Source organism: Mauremys mutica, chromosome 2 (genome assembly GCF_020497125.1).
Source record: "Mauremys mutica isolate MM-2020 ecotype Southern chromosome 2, ASM2049712v1, whole genome shotgun sequence".
Lineage (NCBI taxonomy): Eukaryota > Metazoa > Chordata > Testudines > Geoemydidae > Mauremys > Mauremys mutica.
In genome coordinates this window covers 204,949,286-204,962,466 of record NC_059073.1, presented here as the reverse complement: position 1 = coordinate 204,962,466, position 13,181 = coordinate 204,949,286, and positions in this window count along the sequence as shown.

The following is a 13,181-nucleotide window of genomic DNA, read 5'->3' as shown; positions in this document are numbered from 1 at the left end:
TAGAGATATCATTAATAGCAAAGGAAATGTGAATGGTCATTTTAATGACTTTAACCCCTTCTTTGTCATATCCCACATGATATTTATGGCGAGAGTATCTATGCTAAGGGAAAATAAAGGCAGTGAGAGAGGACACCATGGCTTAGAACAAACTTTAAACTAAAGTAAATCATTTTATTCTCACCTGTGCTCTCCCAGCCTGAGGTAGGGTGTTCATCCAGATTATCATTTCTACCGTGAAATCAAGCTGATTGACAATGTCAGCTATACGTATTACGTTATATTTTTCCTCCAGAGTTCCAGGGGTTTTTGGTTGCATTTAATGTTGTTATAATCCAAAGATTTGCAAAAACATTTGTAAATGACCTTTCTTGAATCTAACAGTGACAGCTGATATTAAGCTACACAATCGGGGGGGATTAGAATAGAAAACAACAAGAAAACCCCCACCACAAATGCTGTCAATAGCAGAGAATGATTTATCGTGATGGCCTACCCATTGTCGTGACCCAATTTAGAAGTGTCAAATGGCAGTAATTCACTGGGCAGTGCAGGTGGCAATTTGACACTTTTAGGGCTAAATCTCATGTCATCTAGCCACATGCGTAACCCCACTCACCCCAGTGTGACTACTCCCAGGAGTAAAGCAAGCAAGATTTGGCCCTTAGCTAGGGAAAAAGAGCCATTTGTTTAATTAAAACATTCATGCTTCCTATCTTACATTTCCTGAGCTGAGCCTGGTGTACTCTCCAGATCACCCACCCAGAACAATGCTGTGGGTGAGAGAGAAGGAGCTCTGCTCGCTGTCATTCTGTGTGGATAATCTGCCTTCTGAGTGACAGGCACTTTTCATCAGCAGTGACGCAGGCTGGGCTGAAGTGTTGATCTCTGGGTCTGACTGAGGCCTGTCTGGCTCTCTGAATGGTCCTACACTTCAGCTCGTCAGTGAGGCCAAGAAATTAGCCGTTTGTGCTTTGTGCACAAGTAGGCTCCTCCTGGACTTAACAGACGAGACTAGGTGTTGTCATTAAAAATAAATTTAAAATAATTTCCCAATCTCAGAGAAGGTACCTAATGTACCAGTCACCTGGTGTTCTGTTCTAGGGTCAGGGTGTTATTTTATGCTGTAATGGCAATTAAATCCAGATTAAATCTACCTTGGAATATCCTGAGACCAAAAACCATAATATTTTAATTTATAAGAAATCACATTTATTTTGTATTGCCTAGTATGTTATAGAACACAAACAATTCCTTTCATTCTCCCCACCACTTCAGAAGGAGACTGGTTTATTGTTCCACTACAGAGGAACCAAAAGTTCCATTGATATACTGCAGGAGTTCTAAGTGGAAGGTTGTTTTCGAGTGTATCTTTGCAATGATTCAATTACTCTGCTTTAGGATGCTGTGGCTGTGCTTATTTTTATGGTCATATTACATGCTGATAGATCTTACTTTCTAATTTCACTAACATCAAGCAACAGTACCTCACTCATGAATTATCTGAGCTGTTTTAGCTCTCTCCATAATAAAACATAAATCAGACAGGAAATGGACCAGCAGAATGCCTGTAAAATATTGCACAAATGCTAGAGATTGTCAAATAGACATCAAATCAAAAGTTTGATGCATTTATAGGCCTTTTTGTTTGTTTGAAAATCATTCGTGCATAAGACAGGTCTTACGTGTGTGTGTGTGTGTGTGTATTATTATTAATTTTTTGCATTGCAGGAGCACTTAGGAGTGCCAGTCATGGACCCGAGCGCCAGTGTGCTACGTGCACACACACAGAACAAAGTCCCAAAAAGCTTATGTAAAATATGTAACTGTCAATATTTATATATTTTTTCCTCTCTCTTTTATATATATGAGAGAATGATTTTCAAAAGTGCACAGTGTTGGTCTAACTTCCATTGACTTTAGTGGGGGCAGATTTAAGCCAACTCTTTTTGAGTGGGAGTAGAGTTAGATTAACAATGAGCACTTTTGAAAACGGCACCTCTAATTCATGCACACATATTGAGCGAGTTAGAAAGCACTGCAGTAAAAATCACAATAAATCACACAATGGCACAAACATACAAAGCAATAAATTATACAAGACACAAGAAAACTCAATGATAAACATGACATTAAGCAGAAAATGAAATTAATTGAAATCACAGTAGTGCCTCCCTAGGAAGAAGAAAAAAAGCTGCAAAACTGATAGTATTAGAGTAACAAAACCAGGTTACATGTAAAAGCTGCCAGAGCTTGCTTTTTCTATATGAAGTAAAATCAACAAAGGATTAAGTGTACCATTACTTTCACTGACCAGAGGTTTTGCCTTGAGCAAATTTCCTGCACACTGAAGACAAAATTGGAGGAGAGAGAGAGGTTGGCAGATAAGAATGTTGAACAAGATATGGAGAGTAGATAGGATCAACAAACATATAATACAATTGTACGGTTGTTGTATTTAGTGTGCAGGTGGCACTGCTGGCCTGTGATATTCAGGAGATCAGACTAGATGAGCTGGTGGTCCCTTCTGGCCTTAAACTCTGTGATACAAGTAACCATTAAGCCCTTTTGGTTATTGCATGTCATGTGCTTCAAAACAAACTATACCCACGAACCCAGCCTCTGCTGACACAGTTTAAGGCCTGTCAGTTTCCATAGCCAATGGTACACAAGGTAGTGATGTGACCAGCATTTTGTCTCACTGCCTTTTACTTCCCTAGCCCGATGGATCAGGTATCCATTTTGCAACTGGGTGAACTGGAGGCAGCCTTTCAGCGGGAGATCAAGTCAGACTCAAACCCCATACTTCCAGGATTGTAGTACAGTGCCTTAACTACTCAGTCAACATGCCTCCTACCAAAAGCATGGTAAAAGGATTTAAAAAAAAAAAAAAGCAGCAGCAGCAGCACAGGAAAGATTCAGGATTGAAGGGTTTGTAATATCCCTGAATAAGTAAAGTAGGAGGAAGAGAAGAGAATATATGGTTAGGTACCAAAAGTTAATATAGTGTAAAAAATTAACCGGAAATAGCATGGTTCACATACAATATCAGAGCCCGTTTAAAAAAGAAAAGAAAAAAAAAAGACTGTATCTGTTATAGTAGCGGAAAGGTAGATGTTTGAGTCAACCAATGGCTTCCCTTGTCCCTGAAGAAAGAGGATATTTATAACAATGTCTCTTTAAGGCAAATATAATATAGTCCAAGACCCTCTGGTCCAGCATTACTAAAAATTAGACTAGTGCATTGGCTGTTAGAATGTGAAGCAAACTGCTGAAGTTCTGCTAATAAAGAACATTCAGCCTGTACGCATGAGTGCGGCATTTATTTCCACAAGACAGTACAATAGCCTTTGAATGTGTGCTTATCATGTTATCCACAATAGTTGTAACAAAACTTCTAGAACAGTGCACTTTTGATCTATCACCTAGAGAGACAGTCTACAACCAACGAGTGGAAATAAGCAGTTGGCATCTCTCGTCATAAGAGATTTAGATTCTTAGAAATAGAAAGGAGGGCCAGACCCTCAGCTGGTGTAAGCCATCATAACTGCAAATCAGTGGAACTGCTCTGGTTTACACCAGCTGGAGTTTTGCCCCTTTGTTTCTGAAGAAACAAGCAGATTTATCTTGCATGCCAAGTTAGATGCAAACAGATAGACTAGGCCAAGTTCTGTTCTCAGCTACACCAGCATAACACGATTGACTTCTGCAACAATTTCAGTGGGATCATAGGGGTGTAATGGAGATCACAGTATGGTCCATTATTCCCATCCTTAGTTTTATCTTAATGTAGAAATAACTGGAAAAACCAGCCTGGGAGCAGTCTTGAGCCAAAGTTCTGTATTTAGAGCAAATTGATGAGACAAGGCTGAGAAGTTGAAATCCATAACCCCCAAGCTTCCATACTGTGAAAATACTCGAGAAACGGTAGGGGGAAAGATAGAAAAGGAAATCCCCTTTTCTCAGAAGAGCAGACTCAGCTCCCTTCCGTGTCTGTCACCGGTAGATTTAGCTTACAATAAGGGTGTCCCTCCCTCCCTCCCTGTGTGATGTAATAAAAATGAAGAGAAGACAAGGTATTATGGTGCAAACAAAGGTAAGTGTATTCAGGGTAAAGGTACAGAAAACTGGGAAAGATGGGAGGCGGGAGGGAGAAGAAACACAAACTTAACCATACAGTGATTCAGTGACTGGCTTTAGGAGCTTGAAGCTCAGACCCACAAAACCTCCCTTGGCATTCAGAAAAACAATAAATGAAACCCCAGTACAGAAACCTTTCCTTCGATTTAGGCACAGTGGACACAGCGTGCAGGTGCGAAGCCCAGGACCTTCTCCTGTCTGGCTGATTTAGAGCCTTCGAGGAGGACTACTGGGGAGTCCCGACAGCTGTTGGATTTCGTCACAGGCGGAGAGACCCTCTGGGATGATGGACACCAGGAAAGCAGGACCCTCCACAGGTAAGATGAATTCAGTTTGCTGTTGCAGGGATAGTGATGAAAGGCCTCTCCTTCCTCAACCTCACTGCGGAATAGATGGTACTCTTTTCTCTAGCTCTGGGGCGTTAGGAAAACCCAACCGTGCACGTGCTGCTGCTGGAATGGACAGCACAGCGCAGGTGCTGAGCAAGTTCTTATATAGCCTTTTTGGCGGGAAAAGTTCTGAGGAATAGAGTGTTGGGGGTTGGTTTTGGCAGGAAAAAGTGTTTCAGTCAGTTTGAGCCAGGGAAATCCAGTGTCTTTAACAGTAAACAAGTCTACTTACAGAGATGGAGTCTGAGGGTCACAGATGATATACACCATATTGGATTTCATTAAAGCCAGTGATTTAATAGTGTGTATAAGGTAAAGGTTTTATGTAAAACAGCTAATTAAACACATTTAAAGAATACCAACACAACATTTCTTACTATCAAGGCCATGGTCTGTTATTTAATGCCGAGATGAGCTGAAGATATAAAGTTCAGCGCTAGATCCAGATTTTTTCCCCCTCCATGTTTGTAGGTGTTTGGATCCAGGATTTTTATTTGAGTGACATTCCTCATAGAAAGGATTTTAACTTTAATTTTCAGGTGATAGTCAAAGACCCTGAAGAGTACCACACTAAACACAGTGTGTCATTAACCTGTGACTCCAGAAGAGCAGGAGTTGTAGTTGATTGTGAAAGCCTGAGCTAGAGACCAATGACCTGAGATAAGACAGACAATCAGCTCTGACTCAGCCAGTACAGACTTCTGGTCTACTTATAAGAGAAGACAGGTCAACATTTCTTTCACAGTCCTCTGGATTTCAGGAAAGTGTCTCTGCAGAAGAAAAGGGGCGGAAATGAAACCAAGTCTCTTTTAAGGAAGAATGAAGTACTTAGGAGAGCGGGAGGTGCCCAATTATTTTGGGCAGAGATTGGGCACCAGCTCTCACGGGGCTTACATGCACCTATGCACACTGCAGCACTTCAGAAAGTTGATCTCTAAGAAGCAGGCACACTCAGCAAAATACCCAAGAAATGCAAATTCTGCTGTTTCAAAACTCCAGTAAGTGAGGTTGTTACAGGAGAAGAAGTGAAGACACCCCTGAAGGGAAAGGAGTGAGGAGGTCAGTTCCCTTTGTTTTTGATTAGCATGCTGCCCTCTCTAAGGATTACCTTCCCAATTTCTTCAGCTACTTCTCAAACGCACAGCTACATACTGGTCATTTTACTGCAACATGCAGGTTTTCATAGAAATTACAGGTGGGAAAAGATCTACAGTATTAAGCCATCAATCCATCTTCTGCCAGTGCGCAGTCACTCCCAATGAAACACGCAGTCTAATATTGAAATACTGAGGTTTACAGGGTTGATGTGGAGAGACTGACTGTGAGGCATGCTTCTTGGCTAAAGTGCTCATTATTATAACATCCCTAATCCAATGGGTCATTAGTGGCACAGAACTCTGGATCATAAGGTCCAAAGTGCATGCTTCTAGCATTTGAGCTATCAAAGAGTAACTCCATTTTCTAGTTTTCTGCTACTGAAAACAAAAGGGCTGGTTAGTCAAGCCACATTATAAAATCCCATCCTGAATATTTCTCATCCAAACAGCAGCTCATAACATTTATGAAGTTGTGTGCCTGAAAATATCAGTGCCCTCAAAAAAACCTACCTGATCTCTGTCACCTGACAGGACAATGCAGACTCAGGGAAAGCACAACACAGCTCACCAGATTTTGTGTTGTCACCAAAGAACTGTTAGTACTGTACACAGTGAGGGACCTTCACTGGGAATTGGCTTCTCCAGTGGGTTCTCTGTTTTCACTCTTCGGTGAACACTGCTAGCAGGTATTTGGTTGACTAGTAAAACCCCCTATTTGTCACAAGCACAGACACTGGCTTTCTATTAATATTATGTTCCATATCAATGAAGATTCTAGTGGAGCCAATTGTTACTGAAACATCTGCACCCGTCCCTGATGCTTTTTATTACCTTGTTCAGCACACACTAATTGAATTGAAAATTATTCACAGGAGGGCTCCCTCCCCTCCATTGCCCCTCCTCCTGCTTTCTTCCCTTCTCCGACCTGAGTGAAATGACATGTCTCCTTCTGTGCTAATATTACATCTTTAATGCTGATGCTGCCCCTCACAGAAACATTACGAGAACCAATGGGGTGGGAAATTCAAACTTTCACTGCTGTGACCCTCCACAGGCACGCCTGCGGGAGGTCTGCCAAAGCGGCGGGACCAGCGGGCCCTCCGCAGGCATGCCGCTGAAGGCACCTTGCCTGCCGCCCTAGCGGCGACCGGCAGAGCGCCCCCCGTGGCTTGCCACCCCAGGCACACGCTTGGAGCGCTGGTGCCTGGAGCCACCCTTGTGCAAAGCCACTCCTTCCTTTACAATAAAGCAAAATGCACAGAGTTCTTGCTTTGGGAAGCAGCGTTCAGATCAGTTCACAAGCAGGCATATTATGTATGTATATGTTTCTCACACACACACACACACACAGACACACTTTCTTTCCCCTTCCTACCCCACTAACAATGGTAAAACACTCTTTTGCCATAACTAATAAAGACCACACAGTATGAAACGTTTAGACGATTTGCTTATTTTAAAACAAAAAACTCCCACATGCTTCTGCATACATTTTCTTATTTTGTCAGGCATTTCCTTTTTAATTATTAAAAGACTTGGCAATTTGACTTCCTGGGCCAGTACAAATATAGCAATAGATATTTTTAAACTGAACAACAGAACTCCCCCTCTCCCTTCCGTCTCCCTCCAAAAATCTCAGATGACACGAGCATCTCTCTCTCTCTCCTCTTTCTGATGGCAGTAATTTCATTATTTTAAAAGCACTTATGCAACCAACAGAGGCGACACAACGAGCGTGTGTGTGCAGAAGCCTCTTCTAGAGTCAATCTGATTGTGCCCTCTTCCCTCCCCATCTACTCCTTTCGCTACCCATTACCAATATTAATAATTTTATTTTACATTTTTTTAAACCAGGCATAGGATGATACCTTTAAAAAAAAACAACAACAACAAACACATTAGCTTCTATAGTACGATGCTAAATCCCGGCAGGTCACTGTCTTGGGCGAAACACACACATAGTGCCCTTGCGATGACTTTATGCAACTCTAACTTATCATAGAAGTCACTGCCTCTTAACTAAGTGAAGATCCCCTGGCTGTTAGATTAACCTTTGGTATGCCAATTTCCTGTGCCTTCTCAGGGACTTTGCATATTGTAACAGTCCGGTTTACTCTACAGCATGTTAACAGTGCTGTGAAATATTTTCCCTCTGGTTTTGCACTTGGAGTGAAAACATTTAGATTGCAATTAAACTCTCCATTTAGAACCTAACAGGATGTTTAGCTCATGAGAGTTAAAGAAGATTTATTTCTACTAATATGCCCCAAACTTGATAAGTGTGACATGTACAGTGTCCAGCATTTACTCATTTTACTATGTTTGGCATGGAAGTGAGTGTGTAAATACTATGCTGGTGTTAGCAAATATAAAACCCTTACAATAAGGTAGGCGGTGTGGTCTAGTGGACAGGGAGTCATAAGACCTCAGTTCTAATCCTGCCACAGACCTGCTCGGTGACCTTGGGCAAATCATTTAATTTCTCTGTGTCTCTATTTCCCCTCCTTCCCTATTTAGACAGTAAGCTTTGTGGAGCTTTTCCCTCCCATGCATTTGTACAGTGCCTAGCACAATGGGGTCCCAATCTCAACTAAGGCCGCTATAGTACAAGATATAAATGATAACAAGATGGGGCTTGCCTTTCCACAGGAACGGTGTTGGATTCCCTCTTTGCAGGATAAATATGGTGTACTGTATGTCTACTAGCACTGGGGAACGGGGAAGTATATGAAAATATTTTTGTTTAATTGAAAATTTTTCATTTTTCAACAAAATGATTTTAAACAGCTTTTTTATGTTAAACTTTCAAAAAAAATCATTTCATTTTGGTGGGGAAAAATCCCAAACATTCACAATCCATTTTTTAAGAAAAGCTTTCCCACCTAGTTTGAATGGGAAAAGTGTGGGGGGGGGCAGGAGGCGGGAGGTTTAAAAAGTTAGAAAGTTGGTGGGGGTAGACCCTCACTTCTTTACTTTTCCCCTTTTTCCAGTTGAAAAAAGTAAAAGTGGAGAAAGTGTTTTTTCTGTACCAAAAGAAAACAAAAACAATTTTAAAAAGTAATACCCCAAAAGTTTTCATTTTCAATTTTAATTAAAAAAAATAAAATTTTGAATTGATACATTTTTGCAATACGTTTAACTTAATCAGATCAACATTTTTGTTGTTGTTGAAATATTTCAACCAGCTCTCTTACATATTGGTCTAACGGGGCCTTATTTGGTTGGCCTCTGTCTTTAGGGTCACCTACAAAATAACTTTGCAAACTTCCCATGCTTCAAAGACTGGCAGATGAGAAAAAGAAGAAATACAAAGAACAATTGTAAACCTGAGATATTTTTTCAGAATGGCAAGTCTGCCAACAGAAGCTTTAAGATGGGCCACTGCTGTGGAGCCAGCCTATGGAATTACAGCAACAGTGTTATTGGGAAGCCCATGTTGGACAACATAAAACCTCAACTAGTCACTACACGAGGCTGCAGATTCTGGGTGGCAAAAGTGATGCATTAAAACTTCATGTAAGAGAACTCCTTCCAAGAAGAAATATCAATACTGTTAACTCCTTTCCAACTACTATTCCACTAGCCCATTTTACAAAGAGAAGTAGAAGAGGAAAACTATTCTGTGGTGTAATATCAGGAAAAGTAAGAGACTAGGGAAATGAAGGAGAAACAAATATAAAGAACATCTGAATACAGTTCAGGTAGATTCTCTCTCTGACTTGCCAAGGCTGCTGATCTAGATCTCAGAATATGCTGTGTATTAAACAAAAACAAAAAACACCATCATGAATCTGTAAGAGTCTGCAAACCCTGCTGTGGAGCCTGCTATCATCATCCAAGCTCCAGCAGAACATAATCTGTGTGAGGAGGTTAACGTGGCTGAATCAATCTGATCCCTGATGAAAATTCAGCTGCTATCGATTCCCTTCTTACACTGATTGCCCTTTCCAGGTCAAAATAGAGACCCAGCCCATTGTTTACTAAATACAGTATTCTGTTCACTACATCAATTATCCTGACCCCAGGGGCTCTGAAAGCCTCCCTGCTCGCCCATTTACAGTGACAGCTGTCATGCTAATGAATCTATACTGACATTGTAATTAAACCATTACACAAAGTGAGGCCTCGCACTCTGCTGTACAGCAAACATACACAGGCCACACCAGAGAGGTTTCTTATTAGAGATAGAGCTTAATAGGGTAGGATATTGGATAGGTTTCAGAAGAGGCAAAATACACTGGTGTGGAAGGAAGAAGAGGCAACTTTTGGCAATAACTAAGTGTACCCTGACCACAGGGTGAAAGGAGGTCTGCATCTTCTCCCACCTCTATCGCTGTAGCAATCCCATTAGTTCAACCCCTCAATAAAAAGCTCTTTTCAGAGTAGAACCTGGCCTTAAAGAGGAAAAGTAACACTTTTTTAGAAAAATTAGAATTGTTAGACCTCCTAAATGACTGAGGCCACAATTCTGAATTCTATCTCCACAGTAGAACCCCAACAGCTGGGCTGCATGTCACAAAGTTCCTTAAGGATGGGGCAGAAGGAATAATTCCCTCTAGGCCTCTGAATGGCAGTGAAGATGTTCCAGTACCATCACTCCAATATTAGGGCCAGAGTGTCCTCTGTGGTACTTATGCTGCTGCAGAGAATGGTTTGGTGGGTCAGTAAAGCAGGTGATCCACAAGTCCTAGTCCCAATGGAATGGTGCCCCTCTGGAGATGGCACCATGGCAGGCGTGCACCTCTTGCGTGGGATCCTCAAACCTGACCCTCTCCAAGGCAGTTCCTTTGATGGCAGAGCCCTCTGTGCACACTGAAAAGGGGCACATTTTGCCCCAACAGAATAAAATGAGTTGAAAAGCTTTGCACCTGCCAAAGCCTGTACAGGAAGGAGATGAGGCAAAAAATGTAATTTCAGTAGTTTTGGTGATGCACTGATCATGGGAGTCCCTTGTTATTTTAATGAATTTTTTATATGTAGCAACTTCACATATATATATATATATATATATATATATATATATATATATATATATATATATATATATATATATATATATATATATATATATATCACTGTACGCTGGAGTGGAAGGGTGGATGCTTAGTGGCTGGAAGACTTGCAAGAAGTAGTCTAGCACATGAGTGACTTGAAGGAGAAGAGCAAGGAGGAATGGATCTAGGAGATCATTCCAGACAGATAGTTGCACAGGAAAAGCCATAGAGATGCAAGTAGAAGATCGAGACAAAGGATCCTGTGAGACTGGAGATAGCCACAGAGTGCAGAGTAAAGGCGGAATGCGGAGACAAGGACAGAGTCATTAGGTGGAGCAGTGTTGTGGGGAGCCTTGATCAGGATGCAGATCAATCAAAGGAGCTCATGGAAGGATATGAATGAAAAGGGGGAAGGGAGACATAACACGATCAGAGTTATGGGCAAGGAGGACGAGGACTTAAAAAGGAAATTATTTTTTAAAAATAGGATTTTGCCTAGACGGTCTCAGCCTCGTCCCCCAACTTCCAGTCCTATTCTCCCATCTCCAGTCCCAGTTTCTGCCTTCCATTTTCCCCAGGCTTTTTCTCCCAATCTAATCCACCCCCACAAATCTGGCTCTTGTGACATTTGAAAGAGGAAGTTTTTTCTTCCAAGCTGCCTAGGCCTAATAGGAGGGTCATTAAAGGTACAGGAGTGAGTCTCCCTGCTCTCAGTTCAGGTGCACAGACCCAACACAGTCCACGGTATCCCAGGGCTGCAATTATAGGGAAAGTTCTGCTCAGACCAAGGCTAGAGTATGGTCAGTGTGGATAGAAGCTTTGGAGAATTTAGTTTCTAAAATGTAACAAGTCCCTACTGAGCATGTGCGAACTGCAATTTTTGAAAAAGACTTATAATTGGCCATACTTAGTCGTGTTTTCACCAGGATGGCAAAAGGAACATCCCTCCCAAATTTCATGTCCCTGCTCCAAAGCATGGGGATGCTAAAGCTTTCCAAAGACAGTTGCCAGAGTTTTTTCATATGGACAAACCTCCTTTTCCCCCTAGATTTGTTCTCAAAAACAGTTGAACTGTTTTGGCTAAAAAATTTTTTAAAAACATTCAGTCTGAGTTAAACTGGAAAATTGCAGTTTAACTGGTTAAAGTTTGGCAAAGTTATGAGCAACTGAAAACAGGGTCTTATAATGAAAAGTCTTGGACAACATTAGCAGTAGGCTGCACTACCGGCCCCACCTACAGTACTGTGCATAAGCATATAGGGCGAGTTCCTCAGCTGTTGTAAATCAGCATAGCTCCCCTGAACGCAATGGAGCTATGTCAGTTTATACAAGCTGAAGATCTGGCCCCTAGTGTGTGCTGTGTTCTACCAATCTGTATGTTGAAATGATACATTAGGGGGCTGAGGCAGCTGATGAGAATTCTTCAGGATGAGACATGTAAACATGTACCATTAGCTCACTGGAAATGGCATGGTTTGCATGTTATGTGACTGGTGTGCAAAACATGATGTCTCACAACAGCATCAATCCCAAAGTTTTAAAAGCATGCGTCTCTCTGAAGAAGTCAAAGAAAAAGTTATGATTGTTGGAGCTGACGCTCTGTCTTAGTGCTATGTATAAACAGGTCTGGTCTACACACTGCTTTTGTACTGGTATAACTATTTCAGTTAGGGATATGATTAATGTACCAATATACTTAGCGTGGTACAGCTCCTTTGTGTGAATGCAATTCTGTTGGCATAGAGGTGATTTGTATGGGTATAGCTTATTCCCCTTCACATACAGGAATAAGATTTACTAGTATAAATAAGCTGATACTGATATAACTGTGTACACGCTATGGGGGTTGTACCTCTATCTATAGTAGTACAGTTAAAGAGGTATAACTTGTGTGTGTAGACAAGGCAATAAACAAATCAGTTTTGAACCACGTTAATCTACCTAGAACGTGTGTTCTTTCTAGAAATTTAACAGATGTTTACAATGTTTTATAATTTATATTTTTCCCTCTATGTACTATAGCTGTTCCAACTTAATAAAGATTGACAGGTTTCTGATTAGCTTCAAGTTTATTTTTTTGAGCTCAATCTAGTGTTCTCAGACACTTTGTCAAAGGGTCCAATGCCCCATGACTAAGAAAGAGCATCTGCAGTAGAAGTTAAAGAGCTTTAGAATGTGCACTAAAAACATATAAACTAATGTCAAATTGGACCTTTGATGTTTTTGGTCTTGAGTCAATAAAAACTGCTTTGTTTTGGAAGGTAGACCAAACAGTTTTACTGAGATGAACACAGCAATTTTAACCTCTCTAAAGAAAAAGAAAAGTCATTTAAAAAACAATAGAAACAAGTAGGTAAATTTAATAAAAATTAAATTAAATGCAAAAATGTACCTAAAGTCAGGCCCTGAATCTAAAATCTTAAATTCATAGAGTTTAAGGACGGAAGGGGACTATTATATCATCTATTCCAGTCTGAACTCCTGTGTATCACAGACCATTACATTTCATCCAATATCTTACTTTTGGCTAAATTATACAGAAGATGAGAGAGAAATAAGCC